This window comes from Strongylocentrotus purpuratus, unplaced genomic scaffold, assembly GCF_000002235.5.
Source record: "Strongylocentrotus purpuratus isolate Spur 01 unplaced genomic scaffold, Spur_5.0 spur5_scaffold_9, whole genome shotgun sequence".
Lineage (NCBI taxonomy): Eukaryota > Metazoa > Echinodermata > Echinoidea > Camarodonta > Strongylocentrotidae > Strongylocentrotus > Strongylocentrotus purpuratus.
In genome coordinates, this window is record NW_022145615.1 from 33604453 (window position 1) to 33622871 (window position 18419).

The window sequence follows — 18419 nt, forward strand, 5'->3', positions numbered from 1 at the left end:
AAACATTGTGATATGATCTATTATTCCACTTGACTCGTTAACCTATTAGGAATGCTATGATTCTTTGACCTGATTACTTTTTAGACACACGCTCCAGTTAGACAATTGGATCAGTTTGTCTAAGTTTAACTATATTGCATGGATTTGCAACGAGAAAATCTCAATACTTGTAAAATGGTCAAAATGTAGTAGAAAAATCATACCGTAATTAAAAACTTTCACTCTTTTTTTTTTCAAATTTGAATTTTGTGACTGGCAGTATTTTATCCACCCATCATTGCGTTTAGATTTTTAGAAATGCCAGACTTTTCTCTCCATAAAATTTACTGCCACTAGTACAATACAGTACCAAAAAAAAAAAATTCACAAGTACTTGTACATGCACTCCACATTAAGATTGCCCATAAAACTAAAAATTTATTACAAAACTAGATTACATAACTGTAATTTATTGTATTAATTCCCCCTTTTCATAAATCACCATAACATTGAACAACAGAATGGTTGTGATTTCACTTGATTAATGAAAGTAGCAACAAAGTATCTAATTGATTCTTTGCAACAATCAAGCATTAAAATACATGTGAGCTTTCTAAAAGAAAATATGATGGCAAATTTGGCAAATGCTGAAAAACACAAAATTAGTATTTTTAAGAATTACAGAGCAGGAAACGGATCACATCCCCCGAAAGAGTTTGGCAAACACTGACATCGTCAAAAGCAACATGACGGCAGTTGGCCTCTTAAACACACATGAATGTTGTTTCAAGCAACCTAATGCCTCAACATTTGGTCAAGTGTGAAGTTGTGGAGGAGCGTATTGACACTGAGCTGCCCGCAAGAAGGCCGTAAGACTCTAGAGCTACATGTTTGTATTGTCAAAGCAGTAAGAGCCTTCTTGCAGAAAGCTATTAAGAATCATACATCTAAACATTGGTACATTCACCCAGCATTTTCCATGTCACATGATTAGCACTATGCAGCCTGCACTAGAAACCTAGAGGTTCAGAGATTTGGTATGTACTACAGAGGATCTCACAACATATTTTGCCATGCGTGGGACTGCAATGAGATTTGGTTGGTACTACAGAGGATCTTACAACATATAATGCCATGCGTGGGACTGCAATGAGATTTCGTGGATACTATAGAAGATCTCACAACATATTTTGCCATGCCGGGACTGCAATGAATGACAGCTCTTCTTCATTAGGATGCCATGTCTATCTTCTTTAGATGTTGACTTACTAAATTTAAAAAATTTAAAAACACAACAACATGATAAAGATAAGCCTATATAAAAAAAGGAATTCACTGAATATCAAGAATTTTTCAGGCTTTTAAATTAAAATATAAAAGATTATCAGAAGGACAATTATCTATTTAATAAGTGAATGAAATGAAAAGAATAATGATATCAATTTCGATTAGCTGTAGTGGCATGAACATTCCAAAAAGAGTGGAAAAATCATGAAAGACTTAAAAGGCAAAAAGAAATTATGCATAGTGATGCAGCTCCACTCTATATACATACAATGGAAATATGGCTTTACGGGTCGTTTTCTGGGTCACTCTTTCAAGATCACAAACAACTGCACTTTCAGTGTGATGGAATATGAGAAAAACACAATGACATCTTGGGTATTGTTTCAAGAAAACCTTTAAATAAATTCCACCCGACATTATAAAGTTTAATAAGGATGACTAAAACCAAGACTCATGGATGCAGGGTGAGAACCTGAGGCTTCTTTGCAGGTTCAAGAATGTGGGTTGGTTAGGACGGACAGGAGGGTTGCATGATGCTTGGGTGAGTCACGCTGTCCACAGACAAGATATTCGGTTGATAAATTCATTTGGGATGTATCGTAAGAGGAACAGGTTTGCTAATTGGAAGTGTCATAGAGAAGGAAGGGGAGAGAGAGGGAATCGCAAACTTAAGACTCATACACACATTCAAGATGATTAACCAACATAGGAACTGGAGTAAGCCCACGAAACGCGATACCCCCATCTTTCAACGATTCATTTTGGAAATAAGTTGTTAGCTGAAAAGTCCAAAATAACCAACCCTGTATTATTAATCCATAAAAATGGGGAAATATGATTTTGTCCTATGTAGGCCTATATACATAAAGATTGTTTTTCATAAAAATACGTACAAATAAAAAAATATTAAATACAAGTCTGTTGCCTTTCATACATGTAGAAGACTTAAATTGATAGACTTGAGGACTGTCCTTTCCAAACTAATGTATGTGATATCAAAGAATAAAAATGGCAGACCTCAATGTCGTGGTCATCAACAATGCCTTCACTGGGTTTCATACAAATTGCGGACATGTTTGATGCAAATAAAGAGTGACCCTGTCAAGTCTTGAAACGATTCAAATCGTTCAGAAAAATTGGTGAATGACCAAACCATTCTTGGGCCACACATCCAAGACAAAAGAAAGAATATCTTTCTTTTTCTCTCTCTTGTTCTTTTTATAGAAATCTGTTCCCTTTTGAATATCATCACCATCACTATACAGCAAGGTAAAATGCAGACAGCAAGGCAGCATAATGCACTTAAAATGCCAAGATTAATTCAAGAGCTTTGGCGAGGAATGACGCATTTCAACGATCGTTCTTCGATCATTCTCTTCTTTTTTAGATCCAGGATGTGGAATCTTTTTAGTTTCCATTGCGCATTATACATGTGCATTCGTGTACCTACTAAATTATCCTTTACAATGTGAAACTGACACTTGCAAGTGAAACAAATGCAAAACGAAGTCATATTTATGGAATCTTTTACTTCCTCCTAGCCAAGGTTACCATATTCAACAAGATGGCTTCCAGCGAAACATTGTGTCATCTACATTCTTCTGTGATAAAACAAAGGAATATATCATCCTCTCCCAGCAAGAAGGTCGTTAACTGCTATTGATAATACAAAGCTCTTACGACCTTCTTGCAGACAGTCAAGGATATTCAAGTCTTGAATTGGACTGCCAGGTTTCTTGAATCTCATAAACTCAAAGAATTTTGTCCTTTTTATCCCAAATTGCTCCAAGCAAACCCCACGCACAGTGATTTTAGGAAATTTGATGAACACATTCACAGAGATAGACTTGTTTTTCACTAATTTCTTAAAATTGATTCTATAAAGTGCCTTTTCCAGAGAATACTAGGCGCTTTCCCTCAATCAATCAATAAATTAAGAAGAAATGTAGAGGTACCTTTTCTGATTTCTTTTTTTTCGTACCTCCACAAGGTATAAGTATATTGGGCAATTATCCTATAATGGTTAATTGGAGGTAGTGTGTTTTTCCTTGTATTCCTCCATTTCAATTAGTATTCGCAGGATTCTGGAAAAAACTGCTTCTACAGGTTCTCATCTCGTTAAACCACAACTTTCATAAACACTGCATAATCCCACATCTCACTAACATCAATTGAATCTTGCTTTGCGGTTCTCCTACGCACTATAGTGTACTTTCATACTGCCTCTCCTTTTAAGTTTGAGGGTTTTAGCCACAAACCATGTTCCCACTGGCTAAATTTGAAACTCATGCACTCTTAATGTTGGTTGATTGCGTTCCTGATACAAACCCAACATTAATTATCTTTTCATATGCTTTCTTTAAAGAATAATCTGGTTGCACTGCATGCATTCACACATAAACATACATTGGAAGATGAAGTGGAGAAATGACAAAGCAATGGGAACAGGCCTGTACATGAATTAATGCAAATTAGATGAGAGGGAAGTGGTAGATCGATCTTGGAAAAGGTTACTATCCTTTTTTCAGATTCTCAATCAAGAACAAATCGTCCGTTTAGAGGAAGAAGATTGTTACTGATAACTCATATAATTCCAAAGTTGAAATTCAACCTTGATAGCAAACTACTCTCGAGGAAAGCAGACAAATCAGAGAAGTAGACTGGTGAATGAGAAGGTTATGCATTTTTAAAAGTTGTAATCACTATACATGTAGGTATGGGCTCTTCAAATTGGCTGAATGTGAAGCAGCTAGTGCTGGACAATCTACCCATTTGTTCAAACACACAAAATGACTAAAAATTTCAACTTTCCCAAAATGCATGACTTAATACATGTAGGTGTTTTTTTAGAGAGATCTACACGAATATTCCATCCATAATATATTGTTGTCACAATAGTTAACTATACAGGTAGGGCAAGTTCAAAGAGTCAGAAGAATCTTGACGAATAAAATAGGATAGTGGGAGAGAAAGATCAGATGAGGGATTTATGTCGCTATTGTTATTTTATATCAAAAAAATATATACTTTGAGCAACTGGATTTGATTTTCTCCCCCTACATTTTCTCTTCTCCTTCTTCCCTTCAGACTGACATGATTAAATCTCCATCTTGTTTTCTTGGAATAACATAATGCGACTAAAACCTCATGAACAAACAAAATGAAGTTCAATGTCCTAGCTCAGCCAGAGATGAAAATAGATCTGTGGATTTGGTTAGACGGAGCTGCTGACGTAGATCTTTGTAATGAAGCTCTAGACAGCCACGTGGACGGACGGACGGATGCAAGAATCTTCCATCTGGGGGCGGGCAAAGACATCCCAAGCATCCAAGCAATGTTATGTTATTGACAATGACTGTGTAACATGAATGTGAGGCTATAGAGTCATTAAGAGTCTCTAATGCCCTGATTTATTACAACCTAGACTATCTTTCTCTCTGTATGTCTCACTTGTCTTCTTTCTATCTTCTTTCTCTCCTTGTTTCTATTTCTGTCTCACATGGTGAAGATAAAGATAGAAAGAGCCCTGGGGTTCCTATTAGAAGGGGCGATGCACCTGACGTAGGTTAACAGAGAAAGTAGAGAAATATGATAACAATATGCCTTTAAATGACAATCTCTCCTGTCCTATCAGTTACGTATACCATTATACTTGTAAATGCATTTTCAGTCATCCTTTCCTTTCAAGAAAAATATGACAATATGTTTTTTCTCCCATCATTTGTATGTCTGTATTTTTGTCTTGTTTGTCCATTTGTCCTTTTATCTCTGATATTTTAATTTTTTTTTTTTTTTTTGGGGGGGGGTATGTGTCAAGGGGGTTAATATTTCAAACTATAGGCTACAAAATCATGGTTAGCATAACATAAGTTTTGTTCTTGTTTGGCCTCTAAAACAGAGCATATACATATAAATCTATCTCTTGGGAATTATTTGTGCATTTTCTCCTGAACTAGCTCATGGTTTAGTGTTCCTCTGGGCCTTCAAATGGAACATGACAACTGCATCAAACAACTCATTCCTCATACAAATAGAAAGCCACTTGTGCCGCTCAACTGAAGAGGTTTCAATGTCCTTCAAGTCACAAGAGTTATCATGGGAATGTCGCCCAATCAGTGTCAAGTATTTGACCTTTGACCCCTCCTCCAAGCAGAATCGAAACTTCCATTGACGAGATGATTCATCTTCTATCACCCCCATTCAGACTTGCAAATCTATATCATTCTTAAGACTACAACCAGTGCCCTGTCTTACAAAGAGTTACGATTAATACAAATCAATCGTAAGTCCTCCAATCAATCGCCAGTTTGCAGTCTCCTATCTCTTATGTACATAGTTGCGAATGATATCAATTGTCAAGTAAGTTACGATTGATTTTAACTCTTTGTAAGACAGGAACCTGGCCTAGACACTGCCCTATCAGGTGCCCAGGACACCTGTGCGCTCAAAATCTTAAAATTGAAAATTTGGACATGGGACTCTTGAATTTTAACCGTAAAATTTCAAATATATACAAAATAGTATGGAGCCCTGGGATACACATAACCAAAAACAAAACAAATTCTATTATGAATACTGTATTACAAAGCATTGTTGTATGTACATGTGGTAAGAGGTTCAACAACTTTTCATTTGATAATGCAAATAAATAATTAAATTCAAATTGTCAGGCAAAGTCAGAGAATAATACACAACTGATCATTTCTGTCTTAAAACCTATTTTCAAATAATGTTTATTTGTATGATATTAATCCTGTCTGAACAACTTTCTACTACAGAGCCATCATATGTATTTCTTTACACATTTCTTTAAAAACGATTTTCTTTTTGTGTGAATGGGGCTCTTGTCACATGGTCGTAAACAGCCTTTGGGGGAGGGTTTTTCTCACATATATTGCTTTACATTCTTAGAAGTCATGAGGCCATCTAGGATACCCGAATACTCTAAAAGAATTGAAACCTTTATCAATATAGCGTACAATCAAATTATCAAGAAATATAATGCCTTCCAAGAAAGCCTTCCTTTCATTGTCCGGGCGAGGACTCTGAAATATAAATGAGTCGAGAAGAAAAAAATGTTTATATAGACCTAATGAACGAGGTCATCACATCATATGTTTCTTCTGTGATCCTGTAATTACTTGGTAATTATGTTGCAACCAAGTTATAATTCACGGCCATCGATGACATTAAAATCCTCTCACGTTAAAAAAAAAAAAATCAGATTGAATTTCCATTTTCTATTAAAAGACTCTGGGATTAGAGGGCAAGGGGTGCTGCACCCAGCCCCCCCCCCCCCCCCCCACCCCAAACAACATATTAAATGGGCAAGTCTATCATTTCTCTTTAATGTTTACTAAATCCAGTTATCAAGGTCAATAATTATATAACAATACAAATGATATATGCATATCATAAGTCTGATGATAAACTGTTATCAGCTATCTTTTCAATTTCAAATTTTAATTGCATTTATAACAAGTAAAATTAATCTACAAATGTAAAATCATCCAGATAATTTGTGAAATTGTTTAGAAGTACTGGAATTCATAGAATCGATTTGATTGAAGTCATTTGAGTTTGTTTACAAGGAGACTGAAGGAATGTGACCCTTCAGCTCCTGATGGGAACCTAGCTGACTGGCAGGTCATGGTCTCATGAGGGCAGTATGATGGATGTGATATTGTTAGACAATTAGCCTACAAGATAATCTTTACATAAGCCTACATGTACATGTTTACTATCAACATTTGGTAAATACCCTGGGAAGTAACTTGTAAATAGCATACCCTGTCATTCAATGCACTTTCAACAGATATTTACTGTTAGTAAGATACAAATTTTACAGTTCTATTATTGTTTTATTTATTCTGTTAAAATAAATAAATAGTACCGTAATCTCAACATACATGACTACAAATTTTTTAGTCATCTCAACAGATTAAAGGTCAATATTTCTAAGTGATGACATAAGACTTCTAAACAAAACTGTTTTTCTTCAACATAACATGATTTCAAAGTGAACTGAACTCACCAGCAGGGACTTGGCTTCAATAATGTGCTTCATCATGGTGTCTCTATGAGAACAAATGGTGTAGGAATTCACTCATTCAAGACCCCTGATGAAAGTCCTTGGAACACAAGTAATATTCCAATGTTACATGTATTTTACAGTTTAAATGATTGGTCAGAAAAGGAAGGGGTTGACAAATCATGCTATGCTGTCATCACCGTCATCAACTTTTTCATCTTTCATTACAAAAGCATGACAACTATTTGCCATCAAAGTTGTATAAACCTGCAATGACCGAATACACAACTTTTCACCAGAAAGGATCATGTCCATAACAGACACGTCTTCTGTCACAGCATATCAGACAGAGGATAGTCCCTTTGGCAATTCCTGGCACTTGACGTTTCATATTATCCTATATCAGGAATTCATCAAATTATGGTCCACATGGAGGAGCAGCTACCTGCAGAAAAGATGGGTTCATTTCAGAGATTATGATGTTTCTTAAGTAGTGTTCAACAATGTGACTGGTATAGAAACACAAATGATTAAAAAAAAAGAGCTCCCGCTTGGTAAGAGCATGAAAATGCAGGCCACGTGTATATAATATCCAGATAAAATCCACGGCTGAAATAACGTCAAATCTTTAAATAGACTCGGGCTCTGGTTACCATACCGATATCAATGTTTCTGATACCATCACTCCAAGTATGTCACTGATGAGCTGATAAATAAACAGCACAGAACATGACCTTATTAGCAAACAATCCAAATCAAGCAGACCATTCATGCATGATATTTATTTCCATTCCTGATCTATTTTATCTCCTTTATCACAAAACGACATCATGTCTGCAATCCCCAGCGGACAAAGCTGCCGACTGTTGCTTGATTCAACGCTAAATGCAAGACACATCAGTGACAGACAATATGCCTTATTAACCAAGCGTAACAAATAAGGTTAAATCAAATTAGACATCAATGGGCACGTATTCGGGATATGTTTTATTATTCTGTGAAATGTGATTACACCACGACCTAGTCGGGAGTGACCTCGCGAGGGGGTAAATTGGTGGGATGGACGATAGAGGGATTAGCAACACCCCATGAATAGTTGAGGTCAGGAATCAGTAAACAGTTACAAAACAACACTAACTGTCTTCTCAATTAGAATGGAGAGTTGCAATGACCTCCCATTGAGCAGGAGAGGAATGAATGCTGATGAAGGGTATAAATATTTGCTTGTAATTACGCAGAGTTATTTAAAGATTATCATTATTGAGGTGGTCGAAGCAGGGATTTTTTAGGAATACATATTAATTGAATTTGCCCCTGGCATAATCTTACATTGTGCGTGGGTGTTGTTGAATGCTTGAATACAATCATGTGCACTGTACATAAATTTAATGAGTTTGTTGCCCCCAATAATATTTAACCCATTACGTTCAGGAACCAGATAGTTCCTTATTAAGCTCTAATTTGACATCTCTACAAATAATACATTGTGTCTTGAGTAAAGTCTAACCCGGCTTCCCAACAGCTGTGTCTGCATAAGTAAACTGGGGACCAGTCTACAGTCTTCAAGTTCAAACTCTGTAAACATGTACATTGTACAATTAATGATTTGCAAGGGTTTGTGCCTGGATACTTGAACTGGGTCAAATCCTTTTACAGTACATGCATTCTGCTATCAACACCCACTCATAGACAGACAGACGAGTCTGGAGTCCTAGACTAGGCACCCAGTTGGTTGTTTACAATCTGCTGGTAGACAATAGAGGCAATGTGACCTTATCAGGTCAACACAATGACAGGAAATGCTCGGTACACACCTCAGGAATCAGCACCAATTTGTTAGCTAAATGATTTCCTTTCCCTTCCTTTTCCCCTGGGGGTGGGGTGGGGTAGGAGAGAAGGGATGCCTTCATGAAAGATGTGTGGTGGCTGACCAGCATTTCAATATTAGTTGTAATTTATCCTCATACCATAATTCCTTTATACTACAATCTGGTCAAACACTTGCTTTTGCCTCTTATACTCATTATACATGTACAGTATATGCTGTGGATGCAATTGCCTCATTATCTTTTTTTAAATATCTTTTTGAACAAGGAAAAATATGGGAAGTTCTATATTGAGGTACAGTATGGCTATATAAAAAAGGTAATTGCTTTGATCTCTCTCTCTCTCTCTCTCTCTCTCACTCACTCTGTCTCTCGATCTCTTTCTCTCTCTATCTCTTTCTCTCTCTCCTCTCTCTTTCTCTCTCTCCTCTCTCTTTCTCTCTCCCTGATATCCCTGGTAAATAAAACCATTCTAACATTGTTACAGACAGATAACGACAAGATAAAATGGAGGATACAATTGCTATTTGAGTGAGTGAGTCATGCGATGTCTATAGATCATTCCTTCCAATAATGCTTATTGACCTGCAATTTAATCTCTTATGCAAGATAAGCATGAATGATTTACTCTGTCCATTCACACTTCCCAATCCTACGTCTTCAACAACGATTTATTTCAGAATATATATGAGTGCTGCATTTTCTCAACCTACATATTGTGTTCGGATGGAAATTTATACACATAGATATCTCAGAAGGTTCTTCCATGACATCCATACATTCTCTTGTTTTCAAGCACTGATATTTCTCAACTTTGTGATCTACCGTAAATCTCCGTGTATAAGGCGCACTTTTTTGCCGCCGAAAAAATTTGAAAGTCAGGGGTGCGTCTTATACACAGGTACAGAATTTTTTTTTTTTTTTTTTTTTAGTTTCGATTTATGGCGCTATGCCTGGCAATGTCGCATATGTTTTCTATGTTTTCTATAACAAATGGTGTACCACAAGGTTCTATCCTAGGTACTCCATTATTAGAAAGATAGAGGATGCTATTCATATCATGCATGACTATTGATGTTTAGCATAGAACACAGTGCTTCTGCTAGGTGATGTGAAGAGGCTGGCGTGGGACACTTGGTATCATGAAGCCTTAGACTGTTGTTACTATTATTTGTGACAAGTTCACAACTTCTACTGCACCTCGATGTAAAATGAAGGTCCTTCCCCGCATGGGTTTTCGGCAACAAAATAGGGGTGCGCCTTATACACGGAGATTTACGGTACCCAAGACTGTCATAATCAATTTCCCTTGGTGGAACCCCTTTCAAGGTATACCATTTTAAGAAGCTATTTTTATGTTGATGCTAAAGAAAGCATACTCTACTATTATTGTATCCTCTAATTTACAAGAAAACTGTTTCATACAAGGTCAAACTTATCCATTCCCTTAAATTTAACGTTTGCCAAATGCTATCTCAAACATTAATAATGAACAGTGAACAGTGCTACAGGGACAGCTTCAGTATATTTGAATAACCCATTATACAGAGAGCCTAAAGTGAATTACTATACTTTAACATAGACATAACATAATACCTCTCACCACAGGATGTGTAATGACATTTGGTTTTCTTCCTGAGACAATAGAGTGAGAATAACCAATCTATTTAATACTGAAGGTTAACAAGATTGATTTCACTTTCTATCCTTCCTTTTCAGGTGAGGGAAATGACTTGCGAATCAATCTCCATGGTCAATTTCCATGTTTGAGGTCACTGTATTGCATAATCAAGGAAGTAATCTTTGTACGGTATATATACTGTGAGAACCTGCTGCCAAGTAGAGATACAGTGGTATTTACTTCTAGTAATGAGGAAAAAATAAAGATCTCAGTTATCCTTTCATAATCCTAGCAAAACGGCAGAGATGATGAAGAAAAAAAAGGGAAAGAATATCTGCTACACTGGTGTGATACAAGATGTAAAACAGCTACCGAGGTAATTGAAAAAGAATCTTTAGGAGTGACGGAGGCAGATTATGACGAAGAAGAAGAAATACTCTGGGATTTCATGTACAACGTACCTACATGTACATGCATTTAAGGTACATGTACATCCTAACATTACCTTTACAACTAAGTAATTACAATATTTGAAAATATTATGATTCCTCTGGCATAATGTCTAAAAGTGGTTCTCATCCCGTCCCTTTTCTAAATAATTGAATGTTACTTTGTGAACATGATTGGAAGAGTATCCCAAGGCAAACATTCATGTGCATAGTTAAGAGGTAATAAATCAATTTACAGGAAAGATATTGTTGTAAAAAAAGTAGGGAAAACCCCTTTTCCGGCAACAGGGGGGGGGGGGTGGGTGGGTATCATTTATACTGCAGTACCATCCATTGCGATGGTATTTGTATTTGAATGATCCCAAAAATTTTAATTAGAAGTTCTAAATTCCCAAATCTCTTGCAGTTTTTACTGTCAGAGAAGCAGTTACATTATAAGCATGTTCTTTATTGTCGACAATGTCTACATATTTAATTTTATACTTTTCTAATTTTTCTTTGTATTTTCAGTAAGTAAACTTTTATGAAAATCTCACAATTACACTTAAAATTTCCCAACAGATGAGGACATATGTGTTAATGCACATATGGGACTACATATTTTGCATTGCATAAAGTCCCAGCTACATGTACTGTAGGTGCCATCTATACACTACTTGCTCTATATGTACATCTACAAGTGTTTCATCACCGGAGGCAGCGCAAGGTAATTAATCTTCATGAATGTAATTAATAGGACAGACAAGGACACTCCTAAGACGAGGATGTTCTGAAGGAGGGAAATAATGATAAAAAATGATGTCACTAAGCTAACATACCAGGAGACAAGACAGACTACGTAGTGTATGCAAAAGAAACACAGATTCAACAGTAATGATAATACCTACAGTACATGTATAGAGGGAGATAATGTAAGACACAAAATTAATTTCAAATCTGTGAGATGAGTCTAGATTGCAGACTGTAACAGACAGATACATCTCCAGACTAAGGGTATAGGATTCAAATTCCAGTAAGGGCACTAACAACCCAGTCATCAATTTACAATTGCCACTCTCCATCCAGGTTTAAAGCTAGGGTAATGATAACTTTGAACAGCACTTAATTTAACACTCAAGTCCTATTATTATTTCAATACCCTCAGAATAAAAGTAAAGACAAAACATTATAAAGAGCCAAGAAAGTAGACTGCCTAGCATGAAGAAATCATTCTTTTTGAGCATTATACATTTACACTGAGATAAATGACCTGTCATTTCTTCCCTCATCATAATCTAGCGTTCCCAATACAACATCTAAGGCTCGGCTCAGCTCAGTATCGGCCCTTGATTAATAAACAGCCTGCACGCTACACTCCTACTCGGGCACTGACATAATTACTTGCAATTCGAGCTGGCGCAGAGCTTTTGTTTTTAGGCAATACCGTTAAGGAGATTGTCTCGCTCAAGTACAAGGTGGAGAGCGTCTGACAAGTGATAGGGTTACTTACTTACATTGTTTTTCCTAGCTTTTATGAGTTTTTGATGAAACGGAGACGGGGAGTAGCAGTGTTCGGTTACAGCACTGATTATTGGAAACCGGACATCTGTCTGGAGCAAGAAAGGCACTAGCTTATATACTTTAACACAGAGCTAACAGCCTTCTGGCTCAGAACAGATGAGGAGGATGAGTGGAGGAAGGATCCGGATGCGGATTGTAAGAAAGAGCCTCTCGAGAGGAGGAGATAGAAAGAGATGGATAGTCAGGAAAGATGAGAAATAGAGATGAGGAGGTACAGAAGGAGAGAAAGAGACAAAGACAGACTTAATTTGAGAGAGGGTCACATTGGAAAGACTTAATTCATATATAGCCAGTGGAACAGGAAGAGAAAGGAAATAATACAGAGAGCACAGAAATAAAAGATTTATAGAAAAATGGAAAACCAAACAAAAACATCACTAGAAGAGAGAGCAAATGAAAAGGAAAGTACGAACAAAGAGCGACAAAAGAAGCATCTAAGAAATATTAAATGACTTAAAGAAGCGAAGGGGGTATAAAAGACCAACGTCTTTATTATGTTTGGCATAGATTTGCATCATTCTTTCCATGTACGGCAACCAAGATAACATAACAAAAATCAGAAATAAATTAAAGATCACTGTTTATGAAACAGAAATCTTCATGGATAACAAAACAGATCTTAAATTAGTTCAAGATTCAACAGATGCAGCTAGGCATGCTAGCATTGATGATCGAAGCATTCGGAAGGCCTGGAGGTCCGATGATCTAAGAAGCTTCCTTGTGTAATCATGTCCCGGAGATCTTAAAATACTAGTCATGCTAATTGATGAACATTCTAATAATAGAGAGAGATTTCCACAAGACGAAAGGAGGAAGTCCTGTCTAGACAAATTTAAACAATTTTCTGACAACTTAATCTCTAAAAACATATTTGTAATCTAATGACAATTATTCATCAATGAAGACCTCTTTATGATTATAAATTATAATAATGTGCAACTTGATTAATTGTGACAATAAGATTCAATGTATTCATCAAAGTCCTCTCTTTTTTTTCCTTAGAGGGAGGATTTTTTAAAACACATTCTCTCATACATGAGGTGGGAACATAGTCAAATAATGAAATACTTGTTCCTACATCATGATAAAACTTTTTATCACAGCTATGACTTGATCCCATGATATTCAAATATTTTGTAAATAACTTCCACAATAAAACCTATAATACTTCATGACCTAGGAGATAAAATAGGACAGTTTTCATAATCAAAAGTGTAATGTACACTGTACTTGACATTAAGATAACGCATGGAATAAATTATGATAACATTAATAAGGGAATTACATTTAAATGAAAGAATTGAAGGTTCAAAGTTCTTGAAAACACACCAATGAAACTACCTGCACAACACGCCATTGAGAAACTGAAGATCAAATTGCAATCAAAGCCTGGCCTTGGTGGGACACGGCGTGACACCAAATAGAATGAACTTGAAATACAAGAATAGCAGAGGAGCACCGGATCTATAAATCACATTGGAGGAAAGGCTACTGTTAAAGAGAAGGTCCGGGGTCTGGTAACGACGTAATAAATCATTTCTGAGCTTTCTTATAGTTTTTACGTTACTTAGGAATATCATTATCCCCTGAAAAAAATGTGTTTCACATGAGCCCATATGACTGGAAAAAGCTGGAAAGTTTGGACCAACCTTTCCAGCCACACATGTGTGTAGTCCCATATACACATTTCTGTGTGCAGTGCATGCAACTTTCGGCAAGAATGAGTCAATTTCTGATAATTCTAATATTTCCAAAACAATTTTTAATGAATTACCTTTCCCTATTGCTTCCAGACAGTTTCTTTCACATCATAATCTTATAACCAGAACTCAATTGTATCTTTAAAACCCAAGCTACAAGCAACTCACCAGGAACAGCCCCACAAATCCGTTTGGCCATCTGGGGTACGATCGGCACTTTGAAAGGACATGCAAACCGCTTAGTACTGAACTTGAGGTGAGCCGGGGTCTAAATGGTGGCCTGGAAATGCCGGCCTGAAAAGGAAATACCCTCGACCTTCAACCCTGGCTGTAATCTCGAGACGACGAACATGGGTGCCAAAATTGAATTCTTCCTCGCGCCTTTTTGATCACTTCCTGTCCCAGTTTAAGCGTCAATGCATTCTGCAGATATCAGTCGTTTGTCTCAATCTCGTTAGGATTCTATTTGGAGGCTTTATAAATGCAAGAACATGAGAGTCACGTGCATGATCGAGGCAGAGAGAGACAAAAATACACACCAGAGCAGAGCAGAGCGAGGAGAGCCATTTAGTAATGGAAAGCTATTAAAAAAACAATCGAGGATTTTTGTTTTCCTTAAAAATATTAAGATTCCTTCTAAAAGTCTCGCCTTTTCTGGGTGAAATATACAAATAAAAAATGTTGATATTAACTTTGAAGACATCAGATGAGTAACGTAGGACATAGGCCAGTCCTTCGGATAGGATGTTAAGTCTCATGCATGTAGATTGTATGCTATCACAGTTGGTAAGGAAGCCAGTATGGATTTATTGGAGGAAATTGCTTGTAATTTCAGCCAACCACATACTTTTTTTACTTCAAATTTGGCTAGCCTGAGGTACAAAGGGAAAGTGATGATATCAACTGCTAATTAAAAAAAGGGTTGCTGGCAGTCAGCCACAAACTTAAAGATATGATCATTTGGTCAGTAACTACAGTAATAGTCAAGATTTATATTTCTAACAAATCCTTTGATGATACAATGGGTAAATTTATATGAAAATATTGAACCTATTTTGTTCTTTATAAAAGGTGACTTTTGTGAGAAGGGGTGGGGTTAAATTTTACTGTAAATTTCCAATATCTATAACTACAGCAAATGTGTAGCAACAAATATCAGCAACATATGGTATGTGGGTAAACCTCAAGGCCAACAGATAGATAAAACCTTCAAAATGTCATCACAATTACACTGTCTATGTGTTTGTTTGTCTGTCTTTTGATTACTGTCTACTATATTAAACATTCAGACATACAGAGCATGAAAATACTAGGCTGATATATGCACAAAATGTTTACAGGGGAGATTATTATACCCCTATTTTAATTTCATGCAAATTTGCTTTCTAATCGAATTAAGTATACACTCAGCAAAAAAAGAAAGTGGACACTCTTTAATGCTCAAAAATTTCTTATAACCTGTCGATAAAAGATAAAGAAATACATGTCAAATTCAACATCAATTAAGATTAAGTTTTAAACTTTCACACTTGGATGGGCACATTTATTTAACTGTTAGGTCTGATAAAGAAAATTGCAAAAATAGAGCAAGTAGCAATTCAAATGTTAATGAAAAAGTGCATCTGCAAGACATTAATGTTCAACAATGAAAACAAAAAATGAGAATCAATGAGGACGGAACTCTGGATGTCAACTGTAGTCTCATGACTGCATTGTTTAGACAAGAAAGGTCACGATACCTCTCCTTTCCACTCAAGATCGTGGACGAGCCAAAGGCTGTTAATGGCCAGATGCCCCATTTTTAGATTTCTTTCAGAAACTCATTTATTATTAAATGGCTATGCTTACTCATGCATGAATGTTATCATCTTAAAAAGGATAACTGTATGTCTATTTTGATATATGAAAGAAACGTTATATTACATATTCATTTGAAAATCTTAACAATAAATAGTGTCCACTTTCTTTTTTTGCAGATTGTATTTTTTATGTTTTCATCTTGGAATACTCACCACCCAAAGGTTCAGCATTTATCCAAACCTGGCCTTGATGGCCCAAAATGATCTCAAACGAAGAACGAAGATTCCTCTAGAATCCTATCAAAGCTCAGAGCCAAAGCTTCCTTTCCTTCACTTCATCAATTATCACTTTATCAGGATGAAAAGAGTTTCATGAATTTCACAGGTTTCAGGTATCCAGAGATGAGTTTTGAGCAATGACAATGTAAGAATTCTCATCATACGCTTCCCTTCTCTGCTCGAACACAAATCCCTTTAAAAATCTTGAAACAGGAGCTCAGAACCTTTTTTCATGAACATACATGAGTTTTGGTTGTTATTCTGTTTCTCTTGTCTCCCTGTTACATGAGCGTTCACATTCCCCCAAGCCGAAAATAGAGGTCAAAGTTCGCAGCCTACTGACTCGACACACTTCAGCATTCATTAGGTCGCCTGAGAACGCTTCAAGCCAGTGTGGGAAACATGCTCCTCGATGCAAGCACATTCAGACTTCCATGGCGCGACGACGTGTAAGAGAGCAATATTCCTGATGAAAGATGTAAAATTAAGCTCATCCCACTTCTAGATACCAGAGATGAAAAGAAATCCTGAATTACTAATATTCCATTCAGACATGTAGTATGTACATGTAAATGTTCCTATCCGCATCCAGTTTATACACAAACTTTATAAAAACTTCATCCACAAATTTGTATTTTTTAAAAACTTTACTTCAAAAATTGCCCTTGACGACTAAAGACAAGCTCCGATCAATGAGTGTCTGGCTTTGAAAATAAACGGGATGAAAGCAATGTTGCTGCAGACAATACAGACTATAGTGAGAAAAGACGTCCTTAGATGTTAAGTCGATCAAGATAGTACAGTATCGTCTCACGCACATACAGTGAATGAATCTCACCTGTCCCATAGAGTTGTGTTAACTTGATCCAGACGGTTTTACTGCCTTGCATAATGTATGTATCCTAATGCTTCATAATTAGCCATACACTGAGCACAGGTAGAAGAGCGCTACTTGGGGGCGTTCTGATGAAGACAGGATGAACGAAATCGCGAGGGCGAGCCACGAAACGTAGACATAACAGGTAAAAGAGTGAATCGGCTGCGACTGTGGCATGTACATGTACGTCTCCAATTCAAGTTGAAATGGAAGCAGGAGTTGTACTACAATGTATTTCACTGTGTAAGCAGTTTGTGGAGATGCTCTGGTTATCCCGAGGAAGAAAACATGGTTTATGACTCCCGCTTTGGGAGTATAGCTAGCTGCAGATGTGACGGGGGTGGAACATGGGGTCAAAGCCGTCTTCCTCCTTACCCACAGGCAGCCGATGGGTGGCGCTATGACGTAACGGACGAGAGCTTACTCAGATACATACAGTGTTATCAATCAGGAGCCCTAATCATTACCTCAGTGAATCTCAAATTGAGAAAGAGATATCTTCTCCATTAATGTATGCGAGGAAGATTTAGATACGTTCAATTGATTTCATAAGCACAGTCTTAAATGTGGACATAGTATTTCATGCAGCCATGGATGACAACTAGATTTCAAATTCGTGAACTCAAGAATTCCACTTAAAAGAAATCAATCACAAATATTTCAGCCATTTTCTTTTTGACGAGGAATCATCATTAAATGCTTAATGATGCATCTAAAACAAACCTTTGGATAATTACACATCCATCTCATTGGTCAAGGATGGATGCAATCCAGTTAGGTGAGGTTATCAATCATTCAGGCTAGGCTGAACAGGGCTCCACGATTTGTACGCAACATGCGACAAATGCTCCACCAAAAAAATGCTGCGAGGTCTGTTTCCTAAACTGGTGTGGTTGCTAACTCCAACCCTGGACCAAACACTAAACCCAAGGCTAAATCTACATCTAACCTAAAACCTAACGTAAATGTAAAACCCATTGGCTATCCTAATCCTACCCCTATATTCTTGAA